The 15,570-nt window shown below is 36.1% G+C and overlaps 1 long non-coding RNA gene across 3 annotated transcripts in view; it reads left to right on the plus strand.

Moving 5' to 3' along the window:
• The window catches only part of LOC136794686 (uncharacterized), a 230,674-nt gene that overhangs the window by 97,232 nt on the left and 117,872 nt on the right, over window positions 1-15,570 (plus strand). The window contains exon 1 of one of the 3 annotated variants that reach the window (XR_010841786.1): window positions 978-1,080. The exons of the other annotated variants lie outside the window; for them this stretch is intronic. This is a non-coding gene — a long non-coding RNA (uncharacterized lncRNA). Of the gene's footprint in view, window positions 1-977; window positions 1,081-15,570 lie in introns of those variants that run through there. 3 annotated transcript variants of the gene reach the window in all.

Consider the following 15,570-nt stretch of genomic DNA (forward strand, 5'->3'; position numbering starts at 1 on the left):
GCTAAAACATGTGCACACATAGGTATTGCCCCATTTATCAGACATGAGAGCTAATTACCTCATACACCACTATATCTCTTCCACTCTCTGCATTTCAATTCCCAATATTAACACATAGGTGGTCAAGCTGACCATCGAATAGCCTGCATGAGCATGAATGCATTAAATAATTTAATGTTGGAAGAGTTTATTAAACTGCCACATTCTAATCAGCATGCGTACCTGCCTTCATTAATTTTGCACTGGTCCATGGTGTGTCTCCACAGCCAACGCAGAGAGCGCTAATGTTAATAGGGGCTCTTAACAAACAGGACCAGTTAATCAAGGAAAATTTACTATTAACCACATGACCATGCATACTGCAATCTAATTACAATCAGATTTAACCCTCACCCTGCCACACCCATTTAAACATCTTTCTTATTATTTGTCAATGAAACTGCAGGAAATAAGGCATCGTTATTTCATTAGAGTAAGAGAGACATTTGCATCTGCACATAATTGTGAACATGAGAGGTTTTCTGCTTTGCCATAATCCCATGGTGGAGCCATTCAATTTTGTTAGTTTTAAAGATCACTATGAAGAGAGTCCTGGTTCTGTCTCCTAAATCTTTTTAATTCTCTGAAAATAATTGATTACAAGGAGAGAGTTTCTCTGAAGGAACATCCATGCTCTGAACTGGTTCAAGTGAAATACAGCATTTGGCAAGTTACGGTTATTGCTATGTAAATGGTGTGGATATAATGTAGGTTATTTTGTTTGACTGTTTAACAAAGTAATATGAGATATTAACATTAAGTCTGATAAGACTAGAAAACCATAATTTAACCAAATTTGCCTACTTCAATACCAGTGAACTGGAGAAATATCTACCATGACTGTCTGGTTTGTATATTTAGAAGGAGTATAGAAAAGGGAAAAGAAATTGTGACCAGGTGTTTTGTTTTTTTTAATTTCTTCTAGTTGTCATGGTTCCTGTTTTATTCCTTTGGGTCACACAAGTTTGTGTGTATTTACAGTCGATTTCTGGTTTAGTGATTATTCCATCTTCAGTGAAGAAGTGCGACTTCTGAATCAGGGTAAGGAGAGCTTTTGAAATCTCAATGCTGGTATTTATGAAATATCAAGGAGAGAAGTTACATCACTTTTATCAGTATTTCATCTTATGACCCTCTTGCCCCTTGAAATATTCACCCACACTGAAGGGACTAAGGAAATATCCCAGCAGTTTGCCCAAAATTTCAGTTTGATAACTGAAAGGACTTTTAAAAATACTTTCTTGAAAGATTCTAATTATCCTGTTTTAGACATTTATTCCTATTAGAGCTGATAAAGACTATCTCCCTATAGGATATTTTATTTTATTTTAGGTCAAGTTATCTTGTTTTAATGATACAGGCAATTCCATGTGGGTCAGCTATGGGATCAGGTGAACTATATTTTTATATGGAGTGGGTTTGGGTAGAAGATACCATTTTATTTTGCATCATAGGACAGTAGTTCCATATCTGTACTACATTTTTTCTTGTGACTCATGAATTTGTAAGTGATTTTTGAAAGTTTTCCTTTTTAGAAAGCAGCAATAGTATCTAGATTTTATTGCTACATTATATAGTGATCTTACCTGTTGGAATATCAAAACTATCAAATGCAAAGTTGATTGGAGAGCATTCTATTTACAAAATAATGGTCCACAAGGAGCCTCCAACTAAAATGTAGCCTTGGAAGAACATTTAAAATGTGGTGTGATATACAAAATTCAATGCACACGATTTACCACTAATCTGTTCATTCCTAGAGATGATGTAAATTCTCCAATGCCAATCCCAGTATCAAGTAGACCGGGCAGGGTTACAGCTGGCAGACATGGCTGTATATGCTGCAGACTGCTGGAAGGAAATATGAGAGGGATACTGAAGAACCCATGTCATTCTTTTCTGAGGGCTCTGATTTTAAAAAGGGAGAGGAAAAATATTTGTCTTCTCTTTTAATGTTCCTAAGAAATTATAAAGTAATATCATATTCAAAGTGAGAAAATATTTTGAATTTAACCAAGAAAAATATATTTTCTCACTTGAATGGTACAATGTTTTCCTAAATGGCTGACAAACTGTATAAATAACTTTTGGGGGAAACAAGTATTTCATATGTAGAATACTTTTGCTTTGCTTCATTTATGTGTTGTCATCTTGATGTTTTGATGACGTTTTGTCTGTGTATTTGGTTGTCTAGGGAAGCTGTGAGGTTTGGTGGAGAAACGTTCAAGGGGTTGGGAGCTTTGAATTGTGTTTCTGGCGCTGCTCAGTTCCCTCATCTGTAAAGAGGGAGTGTTAGATTAGCTAATTTCTAAGGATGTTTGAACACCCTGATTTTAAGTATATGAAGTAATAGAATCTAAGAGACAATGTAGGACATAAGATTCCCTTCAAAATTTCAGGAACCTTACCTGAGCAGTTGGGGGAATATTAAATGACAGCTTTCCTTCCTTCCTTTCTTTTTTTTAAAAATTTTAAGTTCAAAAATAAGGGCTTCCAATTCCAGGTCCTTTACTTTCTTCCACTCCTTGTAAAATGTACAAATTCCACACTGAGGGATGATCATGCAATAATACTCTATATGACTCATAAATATAATGTAGTTTGGAAATGTCATATGATAATCCCATATAAAGCCCTATTTATCAAAGGCCTGAGCTGTCAGGTTGTGGTGGTGCTTTGATTATTTTACACATTATGTACATAGGGAAGAGCCAAAAGGCACATTCCACATACAATTTAAGAAAGGAAAAGAGCTCATTGAAGGATTTATCCTTTTCACAAATGTGGTTAATTCTGAAAACGTGAACGGATAGAAATGTAAAATTGGCTAGGCAATTTAACACACGCACACAAACTATATATACACACACATACACATACTTTACCATTGAACATGAGAGAAAAATTCTGTTTCGTAGAAGTATAAGAAATATGAGCAAAATAAAATAAATAGCATTCACTCTGAGTAGTAGTTTTGTCTAGATTCACAGAAAGTGTTCAGCAGCTAAGATGGCACAACTACAGTTTGCTGGACATTTGCTTTAAACCCCAGAACGCTGGAGCCAGGAGCCAGGAGCCAGGAAAGGAGAGGGTGTGGGATGGGAAAGTCAGGGGGTGAGCTTCATGCAGGGTTTACAGCCTCACCTGCCATCTAGGAAGGGTGAATTCCAACAGAAAAACACTGAAAGTGCCCACTTGTGAATGTGCATATGTACCCGCTCAGTGCACCTGCAGACATGCACAGGCACACAAGTCAACTAAGTCAGTAATTGGAGTTTTCCTGGGGGAAGGCAAACTGGAAGAGTGAAGGAAGACAACGGTAGAGATCTCTGATCTGCTGCATCTATGTGTGTTTACTCTGTTAGCCCAATAAGCCATTGGCAATTCTTTTGAGACGTAGATAAGAAAAAGGAGATTGTGTGAGAAAGAAATTAAAATAGACAGGAAAATCCTGAAATCCAGAAATGAAAACTGAAAAAAAAAAACACTTTCCATTTCTTTAGCTATTTTCCTTACATCTTCTTTTTCTTCCTCAGTAACTTCAACTTATTAGGATCTTTCTCTGCGGAACAGATAAGTAGCTTCAGGTGGAGCTGAGGCTCATACTTGTCCTTGGTTTATGCTTTCCTAGGGTAATGGAAGATCCAGTACCAGGTAACTAGTCCAACAGTTGTCCATTTGTTCAGTCATTTCTGGTCCACAATGGGAAGTGAGCTGTAATATGAGATTCACTTTGCAAGGGACAAACTTTAACAATTTCTACTGCAAAACTCCAATAAAGATACAACAAACTATATTTTTAATTATACTCACGTTACTACCATTGAAAGAACCAAGGTCAGGGAACATATTCATCCGAGATGTGAGACAAAATTGAGCATTTTGCTCAAAAAAATTGGCTCCAAAATACCACACCAAAAAATTGCCAAATGGATTTTAATAAATGTTGTATTAAATACCAACATTATGTGATATTATGCCAACCTAATTAATTAATTGTTAAATTTAGTATTCATTAACACTCCACTGCGTTTGAAAACAATTTGTGGGTTTAGCTTTTCTCACTCTGTGAAATTTTCAGCTGTGCGTGGTGATTGCTGAGAGCTCAGAACAAGTTGTGAGTCAAGTCAGTTACTCGTAGCCAAATCATTTCAAAAGCAAATTTACAAACATTTTTTGAAAAAAATTGTACCAATATTAGGTTTAATGTGGGTCCTGGGTATATTTTTAGTAAGTGTTGATATGTGGGGAGTAGGGCAAGACCTCCAAATGTAAGAGGGCTTAAGGCCAGTGAAGTCTGAAAAAGAACCTGGTTAGAGTCAACTGTTTTAAAGCGACTTTATAGAAGGCACTGGTGTTTTAAGGGATTATTTCTAGAACTGTCTGAAGGTGACGAAGCTGCACTCTTTATTCTTAAGCACTGTCAATTGAAGGGCATCACGCTAGTCTTGACTGTCTGCAGGGATGGCAGATGATTATATGAAGCCCTTTGCAGCAGGACGGCTCTCCCTGCTGGACTGATACAGCTCGTGGACACCCAGCACTGCCTGGAACAGGTTAACTATAATGATACCCTAGATGTAGGCTCTCTTTGACTTTCTAGGCTCTTCACATGAGCTCTTATAACCTTGCTCTATTTCACATAAAGCGGTACAGCTGAATTTTTCTCGTACACGGCTCAGCGTGTCTTGAAGGAAATGTTTTTCTCTCAGGATGTCCCTGGGCTTGGCATGTCTGCCGCATTAAGAAGACATTCCGCAGATCAACATTAGGCAGTTTCCTGGAAGAACTCCTCTCCTGGCAGGAGTTATTTTCCTTTTATTTGGGGTTCTATCTTCACCCTAATAAACTAGGATAAATGAAAGTGTTGGCTAATGTTTATTTACATCAGACTAGCAAAGAAAAAGAAAACAATTGTCCTGAGCCACAAGAATAGTCTTCACCTTGACCCTGAGACAGAAGATTAAGTAAGGCTGGTATTTTTTTTAATGCTTGCTCTGAGCAAGCACACATTTGGCTATGTCAAAACTGGCCTTCACTGACTTGTGTTATGTGCTGGGCTGGAACGTTTTTCTGAATTGTACCGAGTAAATCATTGTAATTCACAGGACTGCATTTTAAAAGGACACAACACTTATCTCTACTCTCTCCTCTTACCTTCTTCCTTCCCCTAGCTCCTCTCTCCTCTCTCCATCCTTCCTTCTACTTGACTGGCTTTTGGGCAAACTTCTAATAGAAATCTTTGCATCTCTCTCTCTCTCGGGTCTACTTTCCTCTAGAAAAGACTCATTCTTATAAAAATCATGATAGTTTGACAAGCTGAGGGCAATTACCTGATCAATATCAGTCAGAATGAGAAGCCCATGATGGATGCCCCTTTGGATTGAAAGAAAAGCAGCAGAGACATATTAAATTAAGCTCATCTCATTTGGCCCATCACCAGAAGATCCTGAAGCAAGGTAATTTGACCTTTAAAAAATTGAGAGACCGTCTGCATCACCCCAGTATGAAGAAAGGTCTCAGACAGGGTAATTAGAGAATTTCAATAATTGCTGGCTTCACAAGAAAGCATTTTTTTCCAAGTCTTTTTGGTGCTCAAACTAGCAATTAAGGAAAATTAGTGAGCCCATTTCCTCACTTCCTATAGACTAGGTGGGGATATTCCATGAGACAAGGTAGGCATAGGACAGAATGGAAACAAGTCATTGCTACCCTTCAGACACCATAATTCTTAACCTATACTTTTCAACTTGTCAGGTTAATAAATATTTTAATTATACTTTTAGCTTGATACTTCTTCCAAAGCCAAACAGTAAGTCTCTTTAGATTGTGTTGTCATTGGCCATTAACATCGCTAACAAGGCAATAGATCTCAGGTATTTAGCCATCGTTACTTCTCTTTGGCTCAGATCATCAGAATCAACAACTCTGTACTCAGAGGAATTAATATACACTCGAATCTAAACATCACAATGAAAAGATGACCTCCACCCAATGACTATGCACATTTTTAATGATTGTACAGTTACAGAAATGAACCATGGTTTAAACATTTATTTAAGTCATCTCCTTTCCCTGTGACACATCTTACAGTCTTTTTCTCAACTCTTTCCCCTTCATCTGATTCAAAGATCAGTGGCCCTGAAAACCATAGACAAAAGACACCAGGATTAAACATTTTGGGGACCTGGCATGGAAAGCTCTGTCCATAGAAATCCAGAGTCAGAAAGACCCTTAGGAAATTGTCTTTTTATTCAGTGTTCTCAAACTTTTGATGCATAAAAGTAACCTGGAGAGCATAATCCAATATACCTGGGAAGGGTCAAGTGACCTGCATTTTCATAGGTATCCCCAGGTGATACTATGCTGGTGGTCTATGGACCACATATTGAGAAACAGTACATCTCATTCTCCTTTCTATTAGCCTTCTGGCATTGTGGAAAGTACACCAGGTTAAGGTGATGAAAATCAATCATTCTTTGCACAGGCTACCATGGAATTGGACTGAGACTCATTCAGTCAAATAACAGTCCAAGGCTTTGAGGTTCTGTCACTTTCTTGTGAAGAACTGCCACTTCTCTCCCTCCAGCTAGCATCTCTTTGTTTTTCAGGCCATTCTGTTGAAATGTATTCTACTTGCACAAGTGTTCCTATGGAAAATGACGAGTTTTTTATTTCATTTTTTTACCAACAAATATGTGCTCCCCCCTTTTTACATATGACAGCAGGCTTTCAGTTCCCTCCTAAGTATAGGGGACTTTTGTTGCCAGGAAGAAGAGAAATTTGTAAATTAATTCATTTCATTCAGAGTTACAGTTAAGGCCTTTGACGTCGTCACCGCTGTTCTGCCTCTTGCTCACTCAAGCCAGCCACACTGCCCTCCCCCTTATTCCTCAAATACAATAGGCCCGCTCCCTATTTAGGGCCTTTATCCTAGCTGTTTTATCTGTTTCGGACACTCTCCTCCCAGATGTCCACTTCAAGTCTTTTCTGAAATCCCACCTTCTCCCTGAGGCCTCTCCTCACTACCTTTTTTTTTTTTTTTTTTTTTTTTTTTTGTGGTACGCGGGCCTCTCACTGTTGTGGCCTCTCCTGTTGCGGAGCACAGGCTCCGGACGTGCAGGCTCAGCGGCCATGGCTCACGGGCCCAGCCGCTCCGCGGCCATGTGGGATCTTCCCGGATCAGGGCACGAACCCGTGTCCCCTACATCGGTAGGCAGATTCTCAACCACTGCGCCACCAGGGAAGCCCCTCACTACCTTATTTAACACTGAAATCCAACCTCTACTTCTCTACTCTTGATCCACTATACATGATCTCTCTATATATTTTTTGCCTTTTTTTCCCATAGCACTTATTTCCTTATAACGTATTATTTAATTTACTTAAAAATATTGTTGTTATTTTCTGTTACCCACAGATTATAAACTCCACAAAAATTGGAATTTAATTTTTTAGGTTGGTGCTTAATAGGTAATCAGAACAGTGTCTGGTACACAGTAAGTGCTTGATAAATCTTTGTTGGATGAAAGAATAGATGTCTCATTACTTATGATGGTTTCCTCTTCACAAGCATTTGCATCAAAATCTAAGGCTAGAGGAGGCAACAGCCAAGAAGTGTGTAAATCACATATTATTTAGATTCACCTAAATTCATATATGATTCAGAAAATGCATTTGAATAGTACATATTCTAAGGGGGTCTTAAATGACACTACAAAGATGATTAACTTCTCAGCCTACTCCTCCAGCTAGCTATTTCAAACTCTTTAACATGAATATTGATTACTGGTATAACTGAGGCAGAGTGCTCAGAGAAAGTAGCAAACTATAGGGAAAGCATTGAATGTGTGAGAGCCATAATTAGCAGTATCCAAACTGTATTGAAAATATTGTTAGGGACTTGATGTTACCTTGGCATTTTGTGCTCATATCTATTGGAAGTTATATTGCCAGATTTATAGGAATAGCTACCATGATGGAGATTTATGATACAGGATGCTATACTTCACAAGCATTATCTACCTATTTCTTCAAAAGAGTCCTATTAAGTGTGGTGTTAGGATACATTGGCTTGCAAGTGGTGGGGAATCCAACTCAAATTGTTAAACAAAAAAGAGTTTATATACTCTTTTATATTTATTCATGTATCTAGAAAGTCAAGAGAAAAAAATGTATTGATATCAATTACTCAAACATTTAAAGTAACATAAACAAAATAAATATAGAATTTTTATCATCTGAATATTTTTAAATGACATAGCAGAATATTTATCTGAATTTATATTTAGATACTTCAATCATTTTCTTAGCCATAAGTATCTTAACACCATGTTACAGCTGTGGGATGGTTAATTTTGTGTGTCTGTTTGAGTGGGAACCAGGTTGACTTGATTAAACCTCATTCTGGATGTGTCTATAAGGGTGTTCTGGATGAGCTTAACATTTGAATTGGTAGACTGTGTAAAGTGATTGTCTTCCCCAGTGTAAGTGGACCTCATCCAATCTGTTGGAGGCCTGAGATACCATCTCTCTGCTTGACTATTTTTAAGCTGGGACATCAATCTTCTTCTGCCCTTGGACTGGAACTACATCATTGGTGGGACTTCCCAGCCTTCATAATCACATGAGTCTCTCTCTCTCTCTCTCTCTCTCTCTCTCTCTCTATCTATCTATCTATCTATCTATCTATCTATATATATATACACCATTGCGTTGGTTCTGTTTCTGTGGAGAATCCTAATACAAGATTTTTTTTCAGAAGAATGTATTTTTTTTCAATATGATCTCTTTATTTTTATTTGTTATCATAAATTCCCTGCAATATTCTTCCAAGTTGCATTTTAAGGTTAATAAATTTAAAATCTTGACATCCTCAATTAATTTTTCTGTCTATATAACAATATTTTGAAATAAGAAAAGTGTTTTCTCTATAAATGTTAAGGTATCAGGTAACCTCAGAGCATATTCTGCAAAATGAAGAATATTCTCAAATTTATCTTTTTCATATTGAAATATATAAATAGTTCAGGACAAATATTTTCACAGTTACTATCTTTTTGCCTCTGTTCTTTGACAAATATTTTTGTAAGAGAAAACTTCAAATAAGTTGTCTCTACTTATGATTTTTAAACGTTTTCCCAGCTATAGATGCTGTAAAATCATAAAGCTTCTCAATTTCATCCAATTCCAGTATATAACACAGATTTATCCAACTAACAATAGGAATTTTATTGTAAGATTCTTCCCACAAACTGAGCTATTCCCAAGCACAATTATAAGATTTTTATCTTATAAAAATCTCACAATTATATCTCACAATTATAAAAATTTTATCATCTTGCATTTTATGTTCATAACTGTAATTTGTTAAAAATTCAAAAGCTGAAGGCTGTTGGCACTTGATTAGCGTAGTAATCTGATTAAATATTTTCAACTGCTTTTGCACAAAATACAACCAAAATTTGGGATCATTGATAAAAATGTACAATATCTTTATGAGACAAGAAGTTTGATTTAAAAAGCAGTTCTTCAAAAGTGCAAACATTTCTAAAACCCATTTGATGATAGATAGCAAAGAGACAAAGCTTGTATTGCCATATTGAAGTTTTTTTTTTGTATTCAACATCAGTGTCATCACATTTTGTTGTTTAGCTACTGTGTGTATGTGTGTGTGTGTGTGTGTGTGTGTGTGTGTATAACTACAGATTCTATCTTCCTTTGTGAGATATCCCAATTTATTCGAACATGATTACAAATTATGTGTATATCAGAATTAATCCCTAGTATATATCTGCTCCATAGGCTTTTTAAAAATTGAAGTATAGTTAATTTACAATGTTCTGCTAACCTCCACTGTACAAGCAAAGTGACTCAGTTTTACACATATATACATTCTTTTTTTTTTAGTATTCTTTTCCAAGATGGTTTATCTCAGGAGATTGGATATAGTTCCCTGTGCTATACAGTAAGACCTTGTTGTTTATCCATTCTAAATGTAATAGTTTGCATCTACCAACCCCAAATTCCCAGAACATCCCTGTCCTTCCTCCCTCCCCTTTGACAACCACAAGTCTGTGCTCTATGTCTGTGAGTCTGTTGCTGTTTTGTAGTTAGGTTCATTTGTGCCTTATTTTAGATTCCACATATAAGTGATATCATATGGTATTTGTATTTCTCTGTCTAACTTACTTCACTTAGTATGATAATATCTAGTTGCATCCATGTTGCTGCAAATGGCATTATTTTGTTCTTTTTTATGACTGAATAGTATTTCATTTTATATATATACCACATCTTCTTTATCCATTCATCCGTTGATGTACATTTAGGTTGTCTCCATGTTTTGGCTATTGTGAACAGTGCTGCTATGAACATAGGGGTGCATGTACATTTTTGAATTATAGTTTTGTCTAGGTATATGCCCAGGAGTGGTATACCTGGATCATATAGTAATTCTATTTTTCCATAGGCTTCTTAATTTGGTGAGAACTATGCTTTTACCACAATAATGTGTTTTACAAAATTTATATTTTTGTTATCAAACAAAACAATTGTGACTTCAAGATTTTACTTTTAAATTGATTTTACAGTAGCATTCAACAATTGCAAATATTTTATCTTTACCAGAATGAATTTCCAAAGCTTTACTTTGATTTCAGGTATTGTATGAAAACGTTTAACCATTATTAAAATTAACTGATTTTCTTTCTGAAGCATCTGATGACACTGCTAGGAAACTGGTATTACTTCTTCTGCTAATGAACTCAACATGTTAACAGCTATTGCTTCACTTTTTATTCATTCAAAATAAAACATCAATTGAAAATAAAGAAAATTAATTTAAAACTACAGTCCTTTGATCTAGATGAAAAGTCATGGCTCTTAGAGTGGTTTGTAGAGCATACATTCTGCAGCTGCATCCGATAAATTATCTTTTTTTCAGCCCAGGTTTTAAAATAACCACTAACTTTTGAAATAGATACTGATGCTTCATCAGCAGATTTATATCTGCTGGTTTTCACATGTTGATGATATAATTTATGGCCTCCAAAGTAAGCAGTAAACATTGGTAAGCATTATGAGAAAATTAAGCATTAAAGTCAACAAGAGAAATAAAAAAACAGCACTTTCACTTTATTTAACATTAATTTTTGAGCTCATTGCTATTGAAATACTCTGTTTCAAAAACTGAAAAACTTTATCAAAAATTAAATAGTTGTATGTCAATACCAAGAAATAACAAAATCTCTCTACTAAGGATATTCAGCTTATACATTATATGCTCTATAGAAGAACTGCTTACTTAGTCTTATTTTCTGCATATATTTCATGTATATCTAAACCATATTTCCCTCATTTCTCACTGATCCCTGACAGGCAACCTGGTGCCTTTATGCATCTCACAGGCTGGGGCTGGGGCTCCTGTACACCAATGGCTGGCAGAGTAGGTGGCGTCATATATTTCCTTCAGCACCACCTGAGAACAGAAGTGAGATGTCCCCAGCTATGTGCTTGCAAGACCCCTGCATGCTCCTTTGAAATGGAAGCCTTAATTATACCGCATTTGGAAATAAGTGTGACGGAATGTTCTTGGTCATCTTTCATATTTCACCACATGTTAAAGTGAAAACTTGGTCCACTGCACACATTACTCACACACTACAGATAAGACCATGCCAAGAACTGGCATTTAGTACAAAGTGGAAGCTTACCAAACCTATTCCAGCTAATATGAAGCAACTGCAGTCAGGGACTCATAATATCAAACCAAATGAAACATCATATCAGCTGACATTAATTGCAACCCCAGGCAAACCAGAATGTCTGGTCACCCTAGACACAGGGAACAGCAAGTACAAATTTAGGAAACGCCTAGGTAGGTTTCAGTAGGCATGAGGAGGAAAGACAGTGAGAGAATAACAGAAAGCTAGTTAGAACAAGTTCACAGAGAGCCATGTAGGCCGTGGAAAATATTTCAGATTTTATTTTACATAACCCAAGAAGGCTTTGAAAAACGTTGGTCTGATTAATGTTTAAAAAGTCAGTGAGCTGCTGCGTGGAGAAGAGACTGTATAGGATCTTAATGGAGGCAGGAAAGCCTATTAGGACACCATTGCTAGTGTCAGGTAAAAGGCGATGGTGTTTAGGACTGGGGTTAAATGTACAGAGGTAGTGAGAAGTTGTCTAATTTGGGAAATATTTTAAGTATATATCTGACACGATATGTTGATACCTTGAATGTGGGGAATAAGAGAAAGATACGAGTCATGGTTTTACTATCAGCCTTTTGGATGACTGTTCGTGCCCTGCACAGAGAGGAGAACCATTGTAAAAAGAGCAGCTAGAGAGGGGAACTAGGAGATCTGTCTGTTTGTAAAGGTTAAGTTTGACATGACTATTAAGTATCCATGTGTAAAGCTGGGTGGATATTTGGACATATGCATGGTGGACTGGTTGGGATAAGAAGTATAAATAGGGGTTTAGGAGTATAGAGGTGGTATTTACAACCACAGGACTAGATAGGATCACTTAGGGGGTGGGTATAGATAAAGAAGAGAATTGCCAACTGAGTCCCAGAGCACTCTTATAATTATTTGTTCATTAGATATACAGCATCCAAAAGTAATGTTTTATGCAATTAATATGTTGTCGTGTTTCAAAATTAGCACATGCTTCTTGCAAAAAGCACACAGATGCATGCACAACAAAACTCTCTTTGTTCTCTTTTTATTTTAAAATGTTACATTGCATAAAATTAACCAATGGTAAGCGGGATTAGGGTACTTCAGTTCTTCTTTACTTACCTTCTAAAATAACTCACATTCTTTGGTGCTCTCTACAGTGCTTGGTGCAGTGTTGCAACCTAATAAAAGTAATAGACTATTACCTCTCATTTTACTTCATTTAGCTACTAGAGAAATATATAGATAATTAAATATTATAAAATTCATAGTTCTGAATGGCTAATGAGATGAGAAAATGACTGGAGATGCATTCTTCGTTTGACTTGGAAATGTGACTATCAGAAAAGGTATATTTTCTATCTGTAGCCATAAGTCCAATTTAATCAAAATATGACTTTCCCTGTAAAGACCAATCAGTAATTGCTTTGTGTGAAAGGTATTCTGATAATTTATTAAGCATCTAATGACTGATTGATTACTGATGATGCAAGAGAACAGGTAAGAGACAAGAGGCCAAAGGGACCAGTAAACCAAAGAGAGAAATTTTCAAGCCATTGACTGTAGAGAGAGACGTGTTCAGAAATAATACAAGATGAAGGACTTGGAAATGACGGGTGGAAAAAGGAACTACCAAATGTGAGGTTGGCTTAAGTAGCCAACTGCTAAGATTCCGAATTGGAACTCTTATGTTATGCTTTAACAAGGAAGCTTAAATTCCATCTCACTGGCGTGGTCGATTTGAGGAGCGTCTTTGATCTGGGAGCAGTAAAACAAATGAGCTGGCATAACTTTCTGAAATCATATCATCAGTATACTCAGTGCTAGACAAAAGCAAAAGAGGGAAGAACAGGCCAAAGAGAAGAGTTTTCTTAAAATCTATCCCACAATGGTGTAGATGATAATAAGAGTAGTAATAAGCAGAGCACATTAAAATTTACAAAGAACTTTTAACAAATGATCTCATTTAAGTACTATAACAAATCAATGAGGAAGGTAGGTTTTGTCTGATTATCTTCAATATGTCCAATTTACAGATGAGTAAAATGAGATTTGGAGAGGGTTTATAATTGCCAAAAGTAACACAGCTCATGAGGGACACATAATCTGTCCTCTGGTCTGTCTGGCTTCACACTACTGCACATTGATGCCATGTATGGTAGCAAGAAAGATCACAGCCGTAAGTGTTCACAACTGCTGGTGATATGTGCCTAATACATTATGCCCTGAGCATCTGGACACAGTCTCTTTTTAAGCCTTTCTTTGCCAAATATTCTTAAGAGGGAGGGCCTCAACAGCAGACTTGGATTTTCTTTAAAGTGTCATTTGAATTGTCCATTGCATTTGATTGATGAATATCATTGTCTCAAATGAAATCTTTTCTCAAAATCAGTTAAGTGTATTTGGATTAAAAAAAGTGGCCTAACTAGCAAAACTCAAGTTCCAAAGCATGAGAAGCATGCCTGAACTTTGAAAAACCCTAACAAGAGCCTTTCTTCTGTGTCATATTCAGAACATATTACCAAGAATCAAAACTTTGGATACACGGTCTTCATAGTGCATTTTGTACTCCCAGAGGAGTTAATTTTCCTTTGAAAATTCCTATACCACCAGTTGTTTCTTCTTCTTAAGACAGTTCTCCTTTGGTCCTCATTGCATCATAACTGGGCATTCTATCAGTTTCTGCTTCACATGGGAATTAAAATCAGGCAGCAGCACAAAAACCATGGGCAATCTTCTCCTCCTGGAGATATGACATAAAATTGAATCACAGTTATGAGCCCTTTTATTACTTATTACTGAGAGCTATTTTCCTGAGTCCTCTGCTGAAAAGAAAACTATAACAAGGTTGTAATGATAGTCAAGGTTCATCCACCATGAATTACTATGTAAATTCTAAATAATATACTTATATATCTATTTCTTGATTTATCAACTTTAGATTCTATCTATTTATGTCAAACTATAAAATGTTAGTATTTTGATGCACTTTTATCTCTCAGTTTTATTAGTTATGTTATTTGTACTTCTAGCAGTTACATTTATAACTAAATGAAATATCTAGGCCTTTATTTTTCTTTATCTGCCAATTTAGAGAGTATCTATTGACTCCTCATTAGATAAGCAAGATAATTAATGAACCTAGCTTTTTCCATCTATTTTCCTCCTTCTCTTCCTCCACATTTCAACTCCTGTTAACCATACTATTACGTTTACACAATTGGTAATTATAATTGTCTGCTGTGCTTTAAGTTGATTGCATAAATTAAAAATAAATAAACACATATATAATATCATTGTAATGCACATATCCTTCTCCACAGATCTAAGTGAAGTGATTGGATCCACAGAGAAGATTATGTTAATCTATGTCACTTAATTTCTACCACTTGATGGAGAATGTCTATTCTAAGCAACAGTAGCAAGTGGATTCTTATTTCTTAGCCGTGCACCTCATAGTGTGTTTGTTATTAGGACTATGGCTTTCACTGCATCTGTTTTATACTATAACTGCTAAATGCCTATATGTTCCTCACCGAGAAAGGGAAAAAACACGGGATTTAATTTTATCAATTTTTGAATAGTGTGGTTTGTAATAGAATTGGCTTGCCTATTAAAGACCTTCTTCACATAGCACTCTCACTAATTTTATTCATTGCTTATTAGGCTTGCTACACAGCTGTCTTCTCTTTTTGCTGCCCTGTATTGGTACAACTGTGCTTCAATTCCATTTTTTTAAATACGTTTCAGGATTTCCGTTTTGTTTTGCTGGAATACATCCTCAAGGTTGGGTGAGATTTCCAATAGGATTGATAGTTACCTGCTAGCTTTCATTCCTAATTAAAAA

Source organism: Kogia breviceps, chromosome 1 (assembly GCF_026419965.1).
Source record: "Kogia breviceps isolate mKogBre1 chromosome 1, mKogBre1 haplotype 1, whole genome shotgun sequence".
In the NCBI taxonomy this organism is placed as follows: Eukaryota; Metazoa; Chordata; class Mammalia; order Artiodactyla; family Physeteridae; genus Kogia; species Kogia breviceps.